Raw genomic sequence first — 11373 nt, forward strand, 5'->3', positions numbered from 1 at the left:
ATTTTTAACTGTCATAATTTTCCTTCAGAATTGAAAACTTGCTTTATTCCTTTATTCCTATATTCACATTTTTAACTTGAATTAAAAATCCTTCAAGGAGGGGTGAAAAGGTGAGGGGTGAAAGAGTCCAATAACAATTGCTTTCAACTTTCTTTTTTATGTCAGTTTATCAGCATCTATCCTTATCTCCTGTTTGGATTATGATAGAAAGATGAGTACTTTGTTGGCAAAAGCTGTGTTGTTGAATAATGCATATATACCGATGCTTGATTTATTCCAATCCTTGAGCTATTTTAGATCGAGTTGCGATAGTTATGTGTATTGATAGTTGCATATTGTATAGGAACTACGAAGTGTGATGAATGAGTGAGAAAGAGAGAAAACCCAGAGTGGTAATAAAAAATTGTGTTAGAATTTTGTGCTTGTCACATGTATACTAAAATCACAAATCGAAAGCCTATTGACAAGACAATACTGTAGGACAATATTTACATCAATTCAAGCTGTTTTGTCTTGTAAGTTATCGATCAAGATTCAGGGAGATAATTGTTTCAATAGCTAAGGCGTACGTTGTCACTGCTTATATTAGTAACATGTTTAATTTACCAATACCTTGTGCCCTCAGAATGGTGGGGCAACGTGTGAAGCTTATGAAGGTACTACTAGGATTATAATATTTTAAGCATAAAAAAAATAGCTAAGTTTTGTTTACAGAATAACTTTTTTTGAGTCAGTACACTGTTCTAAAATTGATAGAGCAATACACAAAGCAATAAACAATCCTCACAATTTTAAGATGCAATTTTGAACTTCTAAATTTTAGGACAACTACATATCCTCTGGTATTGTTGTCGGATTGGTTTTCAATGACTTGGAAGGTTGTGACATACATACCCTGGAAAATGAATTTTGACATGTTATGCTATGATGTCTGATTATAAACTGTTTATAAACAAAGGCTAATGAGTAATGACATCCCTATTGATTTACATTTATCTACATAAATCATCTTCTCTATATACCTTATAGTTTCAGTTCCAATGTGTAATAGTTTTATATGGGCCAAACTGTATAGATCCTTTCTATGGTCCAACGCAATATTCTGGTCCCTCACTTCAACATTTTATGTTCTGTTTGCAGTTGCAACTACATTCATTTTGATGTGACTTCATCATTCCCCCACCTTGGGCATTCAGGCATAGTTGAAGCTGCACGAGAGCTTTTTATGCAGATTGAAGGAAATTCTGAAAGGCTTGGTAAGAAATACTTTAGGTTTTTTAAACTTGTGGTTCTTTGTTCTGGAGAGTTGGTCATATCAAACTGTTTCTTCTTCCTCTTTCCTACGCCATTGAGGTAATTAAATAGGAAGTTGGGTAAGGAATAAAAAGGGAAAAGTTTTTATTGGGAGTCATAAAAATGCGTTCTCTTATGTTTTTCTAGTACATTCTCACATGATTTGTTATAAAAACTTTTTTCTTTTTATTAAGAAGAAATGGTACAGAGGATCTGTACCATTTGATTAAGAAGGCAATTTCATTTAGGAAGCATCTGGAGAGGAACAAAAAGACTAGCTCCTACCTATTTGGAAGTAGTAAGTGCCTTCAAACCCCTCACCTATTTGTTGAACTGATCACCATTTTGATTAATGATTTCTTTGATTTGAATTGATCTGCTAGTACATGCTTGCAGCAATTGATTATTAAAACATTGTCTGAAGATTATTATAGTATTATTATAGTCAAAACTTGTGTTTGAAACATCAATACTGACCTAAAGTTGAGAAAAATATCATAAAACCAGCAAAGATTTGAACAACTCTGCGACTTCTAACATGGGTTAGACCAAGGAGTCCCACATTTTCCCTAGAGTAACCAACCATTAAAGCTCATCAAGCTATCATAGAAAGATATAATCAAATAAGGTCATATGCAGGGATCAACTAGTATTAGTGATTCCTAAAGGGCAACTTACACAGATACAGTGGAACCTGTTCCAGTTCCATAGAGACCATCAAGAAAGATACCAATCCCCTTTAATAAACAAAAATAAGCTCTTAGAGACATCTATAACTATTATTACTGTAATTAACTAGGGATTTGTTTGACCAAACTTATCTATATAAGTCTACAAAAGAAAAATAAGAGGAAAAAATAAAATAAGTTTTTCCAAATGTTAAAACTAGCTTATGCAAAAGCAATCTTGTATGACTTTTGTAAAATTCTATTTTGCCATCACTAACATGCTTGGTTTTTACCTTACATCATCGTTGTTCATGTGTCTCTACATAAAAAATTCTTAAGTTTATTTAAGTTGGATGTCACTTGTTTGGAATATTCTTACCCTACTCTTTTAATACAAGCTATCAATATAGTGTGTAAGGTGATTATTGTATTTTATGCACTAATCTGAATCATTTTGTGAATCAGGACTTCTTTGGATAATTAGGAGTCATAGGACAAGAATTGCTCTTAAGGCAGCACCCAAAAGAGTACGTTCAAAGACAAATTACTCACCAATTATATCAGATTTTATAAATTAATGTATTTTGAATATTGCTTAATACAATTCATATAGTTTATTATATGTTGTTTATATAGTTTATTATTTTATTTTAGATTGAGTGAGTTGTATTAAATTTTTTAGTTAACCTAATTCATAACATCTAATACTTTTACAATTATTTTTATGTTTTATCATATTAATATTAATTATTTGTATATCATATTCTTAACATGTTGCCAATACTAAAGAACGTTAAATTTTATTTTGAATGGATAAATTTTTTATAATTAAAATTAATGAATTTGATAACTTGACCTAACTTAATTGAATTATAATCATTAGGTATTTTGTGTTGTAAAATGTATAAATCTTTGAAATAAAACAAATCTGTGACGGTTTTTTTAAAAATCATAAAAATTCAATTAAAAATAATAAAATCAATATAAAGTATATATGATATTCGTTTGAGAACCCAGTTATTTTTTAAAACAGTGTATAGATCTAGTAATTAATCTAATTAATAAAATTATATAATATTATTTTCATCCATTTTAAATTATGGATTTGCCAGAATAAAATGTAGGTTAGATTGTGAAGATTGATTATATTATGACTCAATTAATGGATAAAACCTACTATATTACAATTTCCAGCTTCATAATCATCTAGCAGCTTCACAGCTTCACAACCATCACTCCAAGTAAGTTTGTTTTAGTTAACTTTTTTCACTTCAGTTTAATATATAATATATGTACACATTACTAGATAAGTAATGTTCTATTTTGCTGTTTTGGTGTAGTCATGCCAATTGATAAATCGTGGATTTGTAAATCACAAAACACCATTGAGTATGCAAATGGATTGAATGTGTTTTTGGATATTGCATTTCAACATGCTAATGGTCCTGTAATTAAGTGTCCATGTGCAAAATGTGGTTTCAAAAAGTGGCAAACAAGGGATGTAGTTCAAGAACACTTAACATGTACAGCTTTCCCTCAGAACTACAAAACTTGGTATTTGCATGGTGAAGGATCAAGTGTAACTGAGTCAATGGTCGCCACATGTGCGCATGTCATTGAAGATTTATTGGAATCTCAAAATCCGATGGAAGACATGTTGAATGATGCATTCGGGTTTGCGGGGCATGATGAGGATACTGAAGCTGATGATCTGCAAACTAATATGGTGGGTGATGAAGGAAAGACAAACTTTGATGAATTGATGAGGGACAATAATGAACCCTTATATGAAGGTTGTACAAAGTATTCAAAGTTATCATTCATGTTGAAGTTGTACCATATCAAATGCATGAGTAGAATGAGTGACAAAGCAATGACCATGATTCTAGAGTTGCTAAAGGACGCATTTGAACATGCTAAGTTTCCTAACTCGTTCTATGAGGCGAAAACTGTGATTACCAAACTTGGACTTAACTATGTCAAAATACCAGCTTGCCCAAAAGACTGTATGTTATATTGGGGTGAAGACAATGAAGGCTTAGAAGAATGTAAACGGTGCAAAACATCTAAGTGGAAAAATAAAGATAAGAAGCAATACGCAAAAATCTTGCGTTACTTTCCATTAAAACCACGTTTGCAAAGATTGTTTATGAGTTCTAAGACGATTGAGTCTATGACATGACATGCATCAAAGGATAATCAAGATGGGTTGATGAGGCATCCTAGAGATTCCGAGGCTTGGAAATCATTTGATTTATTGCATCCAGAATTTGCAAATGATCCTCGAAATGTACGATTAGGCTTAGCTGCTGATGGCTTCAATCCTTACGGAAACATGAGTACAAACCATAGTATATGGCCAGTGGTTCTCATCCCATACAATCGCCCTCCTTGGCAGTGTATGAAGCAAACATCTTTTATCCTCTCCATGATAATTCCTGGAAAACAAATGGTAGGAAATGACATTGATGTTTACTTAGAACCACTCATAAGAGAATTGAAGGATTTATGGTTTGATGGAGTGCAAACATTTGACTATTCAAAAAAAGAAATGTTTACTTTGCGAGCAGCTTTGTTGTGGACAATTAGTGACTTCCCTGGGCTAGGTAATTTTTCTGGATGGAACACGCACACTGGTCTTGCTTGCCCTACCTATAACTTTGAAACCGACTCTTCTTGGTTGTACAGGGGTAAATTCTGCTTTATGGGACATCATAGATTTTTAAATAAAGAGCACAGATTCAGATTCAATCATCATCTTTTTGATGGAACAAATGAACTAAGGGATGCACCAAAACCTTTGTTAGGGTCAGACATATGGAATCAAATTGAGGGTGTGAATGTTACATTTGGAAAACCATTAGACCCTATAGATACAAGTAAGAGGGCTCGTGGAAAGAATGTTGTTCAAGTTGGAGAAGAGCAATGGAGAAAGAGAAGTATATTTTTTGTACTTCCTTATTGGTAGACCAACTTGTTACGCCATTGTCTAGATGTGATGCATATTGAGAAAAATGTTTGTGACAATGTTTTGTATACATTACTTAATGACCCTAAGAAGTCCAAAGATAATCTCAAAGCCCGAAAGGTTCTTAAAGAAATGGGTATAAGGAAAGAGCTTTGGCCAAATGATAAAGGAAGATTTCGGCCAAGTGTATTTTCATTGTCAAAAACAAAGAAAGAAACGTTTTTGCGGACGTTGAAAAAGGCTAAAATGCCAGATGGATACTCAAGTAATATTGCAAGGTGAGTAGATTTGAAAGGTGGAAAGATTTTTGGACTCAAGAGTCATGATTGTCATATTCTTATGGAACAATTACTACCTATTGCCATACGTAATGTTCTACCAAACAATGTGACTGCCATGATAGTAGAAATGTGTTCATTTTTTCGACAATTATGTGGGAAAAGTTTAAGTCAATTTGATCTTAATAAACTTGAGTCTTGCATGATTCAAACTCTTTGCCACTTGGAAATGTTATTTCCTCCTACCTTCTTTACAATCATGGTTCATTTAACATGTCATCTAGCTGGTGAGGCAAAACTTGGAGGACCGGTACATTACCGTTGGATGTATCCCATAGAAAGGTAAATTTCCTGCGAACCTTTGTACTTTTTTTAAGTTCAAAGTTTGATTATTCTAATTGCGAAAGAATAATCAAACATACAGTCTATTGCTGAAATCGTATGTTCGAAACAAGGCACAACCTGAAGGTTCTATTGCTGAAGGATACCTAGCTGAAGAGGTTTTGACCTTTTGTTCTCAATATATGGAAGGGATGAAAACAAGAACTAATAGACCTTCACGTGTAGATGACTCTTTCAACACAAATATTTCAGAATTGAATACCCTGTTTCCACCAATTGGTAGAGTTGTAAGTGTTGCTTCAACTTTTGAGATGTCAACTATTGAGAGAACGCAAGCACATCGATATGTGTTATTTAATTGCCCTCAAGTTCAACCTTACATTGAGTGAGTATTAACACTCAATATAAATCTAATTATGTTGAAAAGTTATCCTTTATGGAATTATTAGTAATATATTGGTTTCAAATTTTTTCTTAGGGAATTTAGACAACATTTACGAAAAAGATCTAGAGGGAGAAGAATTCCAAATACAGAGCTAGAAAAGATTGTCAATAAGGATTTCATGAATTGGTTTCCTCAAAGGGTAGGTACAATATGTTTTTACAAGTTAAAAATGTCAATTTCAAAGATATACTGACAACAAGCATTATTTTTGTAGATTAATAACACAGAGATTTCAAGTACAGTTGCAAATGATCTTAAGTATCTAGCTCAAGGTCCAACAACACATGCTAGAAGAATTTATGCCTTTAATGTAAATGGTTTCAAATTTAGAACTGAAAGTCGAGAACATGACTTAAAAACCCAAAACTGTGGAGTGTTCTTAACTTCTTCAACATCATGTGTTGTAAGTGGTGTGGATCAAAATATTAGACAAGCAGATTTGGCATATTATGGAAAATTAAAAGATATAATTGAGCTTAATTACTATGGTCATTTTAAGGTTATCTTGTTCAAATGTAAATGGGCTGACACCACAAGGGACTGTGGGTTGAGAAAGGATCCTTGGGGTTTCACTTGTATTAATTTTTCAAGGTTAATTCACACGGGAGATCGTGAGGAGCATGATCCATACATTGAAGCTTCACAAGCTGGAATGGTATATTATATAGATGATGAGGTGAATAAGGAATGGTCAATTGCTGTCCATTTGAAACCATGAGACTTGTATGATATGGGAGAAGGAGATGGTGAAGTTTGTGAAGTAGAACCGTGTCCACAACAAGACTTACATGAATTTTTTAGCAACTCTGACCAATTGGCATTATTTAGGGAGGATGAAGATGATGAATTACTAAATAAGGACAACAATGATGATGAACTTCATGAAAATTACTCAATGTCAGAGTAATAATAACCTTGGTTCAGCTACACTATTAATATGTTCATTCATCTACTATGTGCATGTATGAAGCTTTTAATATATCTCCACTTTTAATATATCTTCAAATTTAAATTATGTTGTTGATTACTTCATTTTTATGTGCAGATATGCCTAAACCTAAAAGGATCAAGAACTTGCTTAAGTCAGTTGCTGGTTTAGAAAAATCTGTGGCCAACTATGTAAACATTAATGCTACGCCTTCTACTACACAGGACCAGACAAGAACTACTTCTGCAAGTCCATTTGGATCTCCACTACCACAAGTTTCTCAATCTATTCATCAACAAACCTCACAACCTACACAATCACAAACTTCACAAGTTCCACAATCACAAGCTTCACAAGTTCCACAACCACAGACTGAATCTGAAAATCTTGAATCATTTGAATTTGTACCTCCAGCAACTTCTGAATCTGCACCAGCACAACCAACTTCTGAGACTGAACCTGAAAGAGTGCAACCAAGAAAATCAAGGCAATCAAACCACTATTGGTTTGTTGATGCTATAGATAAAATCTTTTTTTTTTTCTTTACATGTAATAAGTTTCACTGCACATGAAATAATGTATTTGGATTTTTATAGATGGCGAAGGAGTTAGTCAAAAACTAAAGGTGAAGGTTAGGGATGCTCATAACTTACCTACCGGATTACGTGTGGTGGTGAACTATGATGACAATTTTCAACCAATTGGAGAAGCATCTGGTTTACTTGCTGGAGTTTGTGGACAGCTAGCAGCAAATCATGTATTGTTCCCTATTAGTTTTGAAAAGTGGTCAACTTTGCCAGATACTTACAAGGATACAGTGTGGGAGAGTGCACTAAAGGTAATATAACTTACATTGAAATAACTTTAATTTTATTCAATACATTTGGACTAACTTCTTTTCTTTTTTTTGAAGTCTCGATTTTGTTTCAAAGTAAATGAAGATTTGGCTAAAAGAGATGTTATGTTTAAAATTGGGAAATTGTGGAGGGAATACAGATGCAAGCTTTGGAATGAATTTTATGACCCTCTTATGAGCAGAAGTGACCTCATCAAGAATGTTCTAGCTGGATTAAACATGGAACAATGGGCTGTTTTTGTTGATTATCGTTTGAGGCCTTCTACAGTGGTATAGTAAACTCTGTTTTTTTTTTTTATTAATAAGCTTACTTTAAGTTTACACAAAACTGATTTCATTTTCACTTTGTAGAACATGTGTAATAGAAATAGAGATATAAGGAAGAGACAAATTATTCCTCACACTGGTGGTGCTATGTCTTTGTCAAGAAGAAGAAATAATTTGGTATTTGTTTACTTATATTGTGCTCTTTATTTTAATATATTACAATTTCCACCACATTATACTTATATTATTATTGTTGAACATATAGAAAATTGAGACTGGTAAAAATATTGGACGAGCTGAAATGTGGAAGATCACACTTAAGAGGAAAAATAGCATATATGTGATGGAAATTGGGGTAAGTGTTTGGACTACTTTGATGATGATGTATTGATCATAGAAATATATTGGACTGCTTTGATGATGATGTATTGATCATGGAAATATACTGGACTACTTTGATGATGATGTATTGATCATGGAAATATACTGGATTGCTTTGATGATGATGTATTGATCATGAAAATATATTGGACTGCTTTGATGATGATGTATTAATATGGGAAGTGGTGGATAGGAAAAAGAAAAAGCAGGAAATCTAGAAATAGTAATAATAATAAGAATTATAATGATAAAAATGAATGGTAGTTTATGTGATGGTGACAGGCACAGAGAGGTATGATAGCATGGACTTAAGTGGAATCAGGGGTGGGTAATTGTTATTTATAGATGAATAGGTGCATCTATATTTAGGGGTATGATTTTACAGATTTTGTCTCTAAGGTTCCATTGGGGAATGACTTGGGCAGCCATGCAAGGGCATTGCTATTTACGTCGAAGACTTGGCATAAGCAACCACATGGTCTTAATTTGGATAGTGATTGATGAGTGAGAATGCTATCATATAGATTTTAGCACTAGATTGATTGATGACCAAACACATGGTCTGTTCTTAATCGCACTAGATTTTAGCACGCTATGGGAAATTAATAATGGAGTGCAGGTATAAAGAACCTTTTACCACAAGGGAATTTTAAAATTAATCAATATTTTCTTTTATAGCATGCTTTAATTATTACGTACCATTATTCCAAACACAATCACATTATTATGTATAAATAATTAATAACCAAATGATAAAGTCACTAATCAATATCTGCATGCATGCTCCCCTTTTTCTTTAGTCAGTATATTCAGGCCTTTAATTTCTCAGTTTTTTTTCTTACCTGTTTACCTTCTTTGGGTTTTAAGTCACTGTCATCAAAATTGTAGAGAATTGGGATGAACTTTGGATGGTTTCTTTTATACCTTACCCTCATTCTATGTTGTAGTTGAGAGTTCAACCATTTCATTATGTTTACTGCTGCTGCCATGATATATTTTCAATTTTATCCAGGAAAAAATTGATGAACTAATGTTGACAAATCCAAAAGGTGGTTCAAATATATCTCCAGAAGATCCAATTGGTGTCATATTTGGTAAGGAGCATCCGGGTCGAGTTAGAGGGCTATCATATGGAGCTTGTCCCAACCTTGCTTTCAAAGGATCCACAACAAGGCTAAGTGGTATGAACCGTGCTTCCTCTAGTTCAACTTCATCAAATGTGGAGGACAAGATAACTCAAATGGAAAATGAGCTTGCAACTGTGAAAAATTAAATGAACACTTTGCTTGCTTATATTGCTTCAAGAAAAGACGTTCCAGAACATTTTGCTGCAATAGCAACTAATTTGGTTCATGCATCCACCAATGAGGTATTAATATATTTAAATATTTATTGGTGTCTTTTATTTTATAATTATAAACATACAAATTCATTAACTTAAAATTATTTATTTCAGGCATCAGATTATGAAAGTGGTGCTCCATCGCCTAATCAAGTAATAGGATCAAGTGCCGGAAGCAAAACTGATTAGAGATGTGTGTTTTAATTTTAAACTTGACTAGGAATGTATGAACTTTTGAACAACTATGTGTTGGAATTTTAAACTTGATTAGGGATGTATGAACTTTTTATGTGTTTTAAAATTTTGAACATTATTATGTGTGCACTTTCAATTACATATAAACATTTGAACATTATTATGTGTGCTTTAACTTTCAATTACATATAAACATTTGAACATTATTATGTGTGCTTTAATTTTTAATGAAATGAATGGATGATTATAACTTTATACATTATTTTATTTTATTATGAAAAAATGGTGGTTAAATTTTATAATTGTATAAAACAAATTATAAAAAAGATTATAAAAAAGTGGTGGTTTAATTTTATAATTGTATAAACAAATTATAAAAAAGATTATAAAAAAGTGGTTAAATTTTACTTATTCAGTATTAAAATTACGTTAGTTAAAAACGCCACTACTTACGAATATTATGGTGTCAGAATCTTCTTCAATGATTGTAAATTGCGACACTTATAACTGACACTACTTACATATAAAAATCGCCACTACTTACACTATGTTTAAAGTGACGGGTGTTGCGGCGGGTAACATAAAACCGCCACATTAAACTTTGTGGCGGCCAGTTCTATGGCGGTTTGGGAAACCGCCACAAGCGTATATTGTGGCGGTTATAAACGCCACTTTATACGAAAAAAAACCCGCCACAATATACACTTTTTTTTGTAGTGTAATTTATAAAGGTGAAACTATAAAATAAAAATCAATAACACTAAATATATATATATATATATAAAATAAAAAGATGAAGTGAGTAATACGAAAAAAAAAATCGTAACCTCATAAAATGACATAAGTTAATTTTTTTTAATACTAATGTTTTCAATTGATAATAATAATAATTAATATTTTACAAAGAATTATTTCTTGTTCAAAATCTAGCTAATTATTTTATTTAAAAGAATATTAATTTTAATATGATATGAAATAATATGAATAATATATAGTATATATTAATTATATTAATTCATTTAAATCAATTCAAATTAAAATATACACAGTAATAACTAGGTAATCATTATATAATTATGCATATTTATAAATTAAAGTAACAAAATAATCTCAACTTTATAACTGTAGGAACCTACTAAGGTATTACTATGTGGTAAAATATTCTTTTATATATATATATATATATATATATATATATATATATATATATATAATTGAGAATAAATCTTGCGAAAATCTTAATTTAAATCTATTATAAATTTGAATAAAATATATCAGATTACACTAACTTTCAAATTGAAAAAAGAGAGTATATTATTGGCCTATCAATTAGAATGGCCCAAATAACTAAATATATAATAAATAAATAAATTATTTTATTTATGTGGTAATTGATTATGGTAATTATAA

At 31.7% G+C, this 11373-nt stretch overlaps 1 long non-coding RNA gene and 1 pseudogene across 1 annotated transcript; both read left to right on the forward strand.

Annotated features, from left to right (window-relative positions):
• Window positions 1-2226: 2226 nt before the first annotated feature.
• LOC137810508 (uncharacterized) lies at window positions 2227-4318 on the forward strand. The gene is made up of 3 exons (XR_016517536.1): window positions 2227-2488; window positions 3156-3202; window positions 3302-4318. It is a non-coding gene; the product is annotated as an uncharacterized LOC137810508 (long non-coding RNA).
• Window positions 4319-4410: 92 nt separating this feature from the next.
• LOC150023246 (uncharacterized) lies at window positions 4411-5607 on the forward strand (annotated as a pseudogene).
• The last annotated feature ends 5766 nt before the right edge of the window (window positions 5608-11373 follow it).

This window comes from Phaseolus vulgaris, chromosome 11, assembly GCF_051622355.1.
Source record: "Phaseolus vulgaris cultivar YP4 chromosome 11, ASM5162235v1, whole genome shotgun sequence".
NCBI lineage: Eukaryota > Viridiplantae > Streptophyta > Magnoliopsida > Fabales > Fabaceae > Phaseolus > Phaseolus vulgaris.